We start from the raw sequence: 6,391 nt of genomic DNA, 5'->3' as shown, positions 1-6,391 counted from the left end.
CTCCCAGCAAGTCTGCTCTGACTCCAGGCCGCTTCTGGACCCTTTCGGCCTTTTTGAACTGTTCCTGAGTGTTTCTGAGGCTGTAAATCTGTGAGTAAAGTAGACGGCCTCATTTGTCTCCTGTGGAGAATCTGGTTGGTTCAAACCAGTGGCGGTTAATAGTTTATGGCTTTAACCACAGTGCTACCAGAACTCCTTGTTCTCAATCCTAAGCCCTGTCCTTGCAGGAGAGACTAGTCTCTCTCTAGACCAACTGTCCTCCAGTCCTCCTCTAGGAGCCTGGGGAAAACGGGGTACTGCTGGGCTGGCAGCATTCCACCCAGGACGCTTGAGAGTATTCTGACTCCTCATGACCCTTTAGAATGGAGTCCAACTGCCCTCATGGCCTCCACGGCTGTAATCTGTGTGGAAAGTGACTGCCGCTTCTGTCTCCATGGTTCACGTGGTGGGTTTGAACTGCCAGCTTCTTGGTTAGCAGCCGAGGGCTTAACCAGTGCACCGACAGGGCTACTTCATGTTCCCGGCACCAAGGAGCTGGCTGCTGTTGCGCTGATCTGATCCAGGGCTGCCCCGGAGAGGGTCGAGGGCTGGAGGCCTGCCTCAGCTCTCTCTGGCGAAGGAAAGGGGTGGTGGTTCAGAAGACTGATCCCTTCAGGGGCAGTGCGTTTACGTTTGTGAAGAAGGAACACTTCCGTAAGGGACGATGAGAATGGCGTCCGTGAGGCTGAATTGTATGAGTGTTGTTGTTGTTGTTGTTCAAGGCCAAGGAGTAGGGACCCTGTGAACCGCAGATCTGACCCTGGCCCATCCTGCGCCGCCCTCCTCGTCTCTGCGACTTGAGCCTGTGCTGAGGGCTCTGTGTCGATTCTCTGTGTCAATGCATTTTGTTCAGGGTCTTCCTCTCCCTCGATGACCCCCAACCTTTCAAGCTGATGTCATCGCATGAAGAAGCTGCTGAATTGGCACAGGCCTTACTGTGTTGAATGTGCCCATTTTGTTGTGTTTATCTCAGCAGCTAAAAGAGAAGTAAATTCAGAAACAAAATCAATTGTCAAAATGCGAGAACTGATGGGTTCAGCAATGTCACTGGGTGTGAGATTCACGGGTGAAGGCAGAGCGCTCCCTTCCAGCGGGAAACGACGCAGGAGACAGTGGTAAAGAAGACACTGTCAATAAGGCGAAACCAGGTGGTTCTAGAGATAAACCCAACAAAAGTCACCCGAAGTACCTATGGGAACAACTTGAAAACTTCACTGAAAAATAGTAAAAGGATTCAAGTAACTGGAGCAATGCATCAAATTCTACCAATTCTGAGACATGTGCTTTTTCATACTATTAAGACCTCGGCAATCAGACAAGTCTTAAAGTGTGTAGACTTGATCTTTGAGTCACACAGCACGTGGTAAAGCCTTTTCTTTCTTTGTTTTATGTAAAATAGTGCTGCATCTGTAGGAGGATGGTTTCTTGGAGTCTGTGGAAGCCAGGCTCATGGACGGGAGAAAGTCGAGAAACAGCTCTTCTCCCTGATGGATTATAGGCAGATGTCGAAGACAGTGCGAGTTTGTGCCCCAGACCACTGCATTAAACAAACACCCCAATAGCGTCAGTCCCACACTTTTTTCAGGAGGCTTCCCCAGTGCATGTGAAGGAGAGGTTCACCCTACCCTGAAGTCTGTCACGTGAGTATCGTGTGATGAAAATGTTGAAATGCTGTGAAACTCCCTAAAGTGGGGCACAGAAGCAGGAAGTTAGCCCACGCTGTTAGAAAAATGATGCTGGACATACTTGTCCACAGAGGCCAACCCCGACCCTCAATCTTCAAAAAAGACAGTCAGCAAAGCATGAGAAAGCAAAGGGCAGTCGAAGGAGATGGGCTTGCATGTGCCTCTAACACCCCTTCGAAGATTTGTTGCAAGTCAGAGCAGGGAATAGGCCAGGCAGTGTTAAGAGGAGCCAGGAGAGAGGTGCACAGGTAACGAGGTCTCATCTGAGCTCCAGGAATGCAGACCACATGGTGCTGGCACAGGTGGACCAATGGAGGGATGTGGCAACAGAACGTGACAGTGACAGGCGTCTGTCGGAAACTGGATCTACACTGGGATCAAATGGCAGAGCAGCAGAGAAAGACGATCGGGTAACCCCTCCTGTGCAGTCGTGTCATATGGCAGAACGAAGCAGCACTCCTGCCCCACACCAAACACGTCGTTGTGATTAAGCGTCCAGTGGCCTCCAACTCACAGTGACCCTGGAATATAGCAGGACAGCCCCTGCTCGACCCTCAATCCCCACAGTCTCCGCTTTGTTACGTGTGGACAGTGTCATCTCAGCTCTCTGGGGACTTCCTCTCCTTGGCCAAATCTGGGTTTCCCGGGGCCTGGCCCCTCTGATGACATGTCTGAAGTCTACGAGAGAAGCCTCATTGTCCTTGCTTCCAAGGGGCACGTTGGTTTATCTTCCTCTTCTCAGGTCATGTAAATTCTTTGCCAGCTCGCCAACTCAAAGACATCAATTATTCCTTATTCTTCTTTATGCATTGCCCAACTTTCATATCTTATGAGGTAATTGAAAAGATCATGTCTTGGATCAGCCACGTTATAGTAACACCCTTGCTCTTCAGCCCTTAAAGGGTCCTTGTCAGCAGATCTGCCCAATGCTTCATTTGGTGTCTTGACTGCTGTGTCCACGGATGTTGACTGTGGAACCAAGTAGAATGAAATTCTTGACAACGTTCTCCACTTATCGGGCTGTCGCTCCCTGGTCCTGCTTTCTGGATACCGAGGTGTAATCCACACTGAAAGCTAAATCGTCTTTGCACTTCATTAAGGAATGCCTCTTTGTTTTCTGCAAGCAAGGTCATCTGCATATTACAGATATGCAAAAGCCATTTTGTATGTTCAAAGCAAATCTTCAAAGAAATGTGGGAGGAAGTGTTATGCCCCGTGAGAGGGTCACATAGGCAGAACTGACAGAAGCCCAGCAGCCTGGCCTTTGTGAGACATCACAGCCCAGCAGCCTGTTCAAACTCTCTGCCATGGGCGTGACTCTGGCTTGTTCCCATGTGTGCCAGGACAGGAAGGGCTGGGGGTTTCTGTAGTGAGTATTTCACAAGTGGGTCACCCAGCCTTTAATCTCAAGGTGCTTCTAGAGGGACTTTTGTGGCACAGTGGTTAAGCATTGGACTGTTCCAGGAAGGCCAGAACATGACTCCACTGACTGATCACAAGAGAGAGACGTGACAGTTTGCTTCTGTCAAGATGTCTGTCTCAGAAGCTGGACAGGGCTGTTCTATTGTGTCCTATAATGTCCCCTGGCCTGCTAAGAGAACAAACAGATCTGTCTTGGAGAAAGTGCAGTCAGAGTGCTCCTTGGAGGCGAAGATGGTAGAGCTTCATCTCACATCCTGTGAGCATGTTGCTAGGAGTGGCTGTGCCTCAGAGACGGACATTATACTTAGAAAGGGGGCGGGACAGTAAGGGAGAGGAAGACCCTCGACCAATGGATTGACAGACACGGTGACCGCAGCAATGGGCTCGAGTGTATCAGGAAGTGTGAAGATGGCAAAAGATAGGACCGAGTGCTGACTCAATGGCACCTGGCAACAACACAGCGTGATGTCCTGGAGGGTGGCTGTGAGTTAGCTGTGTAGACATCAGCCCTGTGGCGAGTGGCTGACCCTCCCCTGGTTCCTGAGGTCAGAGCGCGTCAAGCCTTTGGACTTGCTGGGCTCCTGTGACCACTGTGGCTGTGAGGCGCTGCTGTGTTGGCTCTGTCACACAGGGATCTCATGCACAACAGAACACACCTGCTGCTCCGGCCCCTCATCCTGGTGACACTTAAGCCCACGCTGCAGGCAGCGAGTTAAGGTCCTCCTGTCTCCCGTCAACACTCTGCTGCTCCCAGCATGAGGCCCCTCTCCGGGGACTGGTCTCTCCTGAACACATGCCCAGAACATGTGAGAAGTGGCCTCACAATTCTCTCTTCGAAAAAGGACATTCTCAAATGCATTGTCATCAGTCAAAACCACTCACTCAGCTGACCCTCCCCTGGTTCCTGAGGTCAGAGCTGGCTCACGGCTGACCCTCCACTCGTTCCAGAGGCCATAAGTTGCAGAGAGGAGACTGGAGATGTTGGTGGATTCCAACCCCAGACAGGCACAGCCTCTGGTTAGCAGCGCACCTCCCTGGAGACTGAGCCCATGCAATTCCCTCAGAAGCACATGTTGATGTTTGCTGTCAAGTCGAGAATGACTCACAGCCGACCCTCCAGTGGGTTTTCAGCGGTTCTTAATTGCACGGGAGGAGATTGCCCGTCTTTCTCTTACGGAGCAGCTGGTGGATTTGAACCGCATGCACATTAGGGGAATACAAAGGAAAACCAAGATGAGATGCCTCCCCACACCGCTTTGAGTGACTGAAATGCAAAGACTCGAGGGCACTAGGTGCTGAAGATCGAGAACACGCTGGCCCTCACTCAGTGGTGGAGGGGACCCACGATGATGCAGCCGCTCGGAAAGAGCTGTCCATCTGGTTGTTTGTTCAGTACTATTGAGTCAGAAGTGACCCTCCAGGGGGGTTTCAGAGCAGTTAACCGCACAAAAGGAGAACACCCACGGAGCAGGTGGTGGATTTGAACTGTTAATGAAGGCTAAAGTGAAAACTCGTGTCTGTCCAAAACCCTAAGCATAAATGTTCATAGCCGCTCTCTTCAGAATCTTCTCAAACTGGAAACAACTCCAAGGTTCTTAGGTCCTTGGCCAACTAAAGGAACAGTGGTATCGCCATACAAAGGCATTCATTAACAAAACAAACGACTGCTATCCAGCCCCGTTCTGACTCCCAGTCAGTCACTCAACAGGACAGAGCAGAACTACCTCGTGGGGTTTCCAACACAGGAGCCAACTCCCTCAGCCCCGCTGGTGGAATGGGCGGGAGGGTCAGGCCCGGACACCTGGGCTGTCAGGTGAGGCTTAACCATCGAACACCAGGGCTCCTCAAGGCAACACTACAAGCAATACAAAGGAATGAACGATTAGTAATGCCCGTCTCTTTCTCTCTCCATTTCTTTAAGTTTGAAGTATTTCTTGAAAACATAAGATACAGGTACATTTTCAACAGGATTAATTTTCATGGTTCAAAATCGTATTAAGTGTTTAAACATTCCTCGCTGCTCCGTCAGGAACCTGGTGGGTGTCGTACCTCTTTAGACAGGCTCCCCACTGAGACCAGTGAGCATGTGGGGAAGGTGGCCTCTGGAGCCTGATGGGACTCACAGCTGAACTTGCCTCGATGGCAATGACTTTGGCTTGGGATTTTTCTAGTCCCGTCCCATTAGTCAAGGAACTGAGGGCGACTTCGCAGGACAGGATGGAACTCCCATCTTCGCTGGGGCTGACTGCCAGACGTCTGGGCTGGTTGGAAAATGCTTAGCTGCTGCACCACTAGGGGTCCTAATTTAAATATTTACACCAGCTGACACCAAGCTGGCTCCAAGAAATCAGAGCCCAAGTGGTCAGAGGAGAACGGCCCGGGGTTCCAAGGTGCATGACCCTGCGGACCTGACCTGCGGCCCGTCAGCGCCCAGCGGAGTACTTCCACACGCCACCAGCAGGGATCCACTCCCATCCGGCCAAACCTGGGAAGAAACTCCTGGAATCCCATTTCCTGGAATTTCTATATTCCTGGAATTACTTTTTCATCCATGCTCCCCTCCCGGCACTCATGCTGAAAATACAAATAATGGATGAATAATTAAATAGGCAGATAATGGACGAATAATTACTTCTAGAGTAAATAAAAAGGTAAAGCAGAGGCTGACTCAATCCCGCAACCCAGAAGGAGACAGGGGTGTGCATGTGCTCACAGCCCCACGTAGAGGCGCCCAAGCTGCTCCGTGGTGACTGGTGAACCAGCCGGGAGGGTGGCCACCAGCCGGGTGTGTGTGACATTATGTGTCCAGTGTCGCTGAGTCATTTCCCCAGCACTGCCCGTCCTCACCGCCTCTCCCGTGGGAGCCTCGCACTCCTGCCCGTGTCGCCACCTCCACCGAGGTCTTCCTCTCTCCTGCTAGCCTCCACTTTGTACATAAAATCCACCAAACCCACTGTTGGTGAATTCACTCCAACTCCTGGGGCCCGGCCCACGGTGACCCTGTCTCGGGTGTGCCTTCACGGGAGCAGACTGTCCGTCCTCCCCTGCAGAACACACAGTGCAGTCAGACAGAGAACCCCTCGTGTGACCAGAGCACCACACACCGCCTCACCCGCACTCCTGGGCCGCGGCACACACCTCACCCCCCACAACCCCGGGCCACAGCACACACCGCCTCCCTGCACACCTGGGCCTCAGCACACACTGCTTCCCCACACACCTGGAGGGCAGTACACGCCATCTCC

The sequence above is a fragment of the Elephantulus edwardii genome, unplaced genomic scaffold, assembly GCF_000299155.1.
Source record: "Elephantulus edwardii isolate Elephantulus edwardi_28Jun2011 unplaced genomic scaffold, EleEdw1.0 scaffold00127, whole genome shotgun sequence".
Taxonomy (NCBI): Eukaryota; Metazoa; Chordata; class Mammalia; order Macroscelidea; family Macroscelididae; genus Elephantulus; species Elephantulus edwardii.
Note: the sequence above shows the minus strand (reverse complement) of the source record.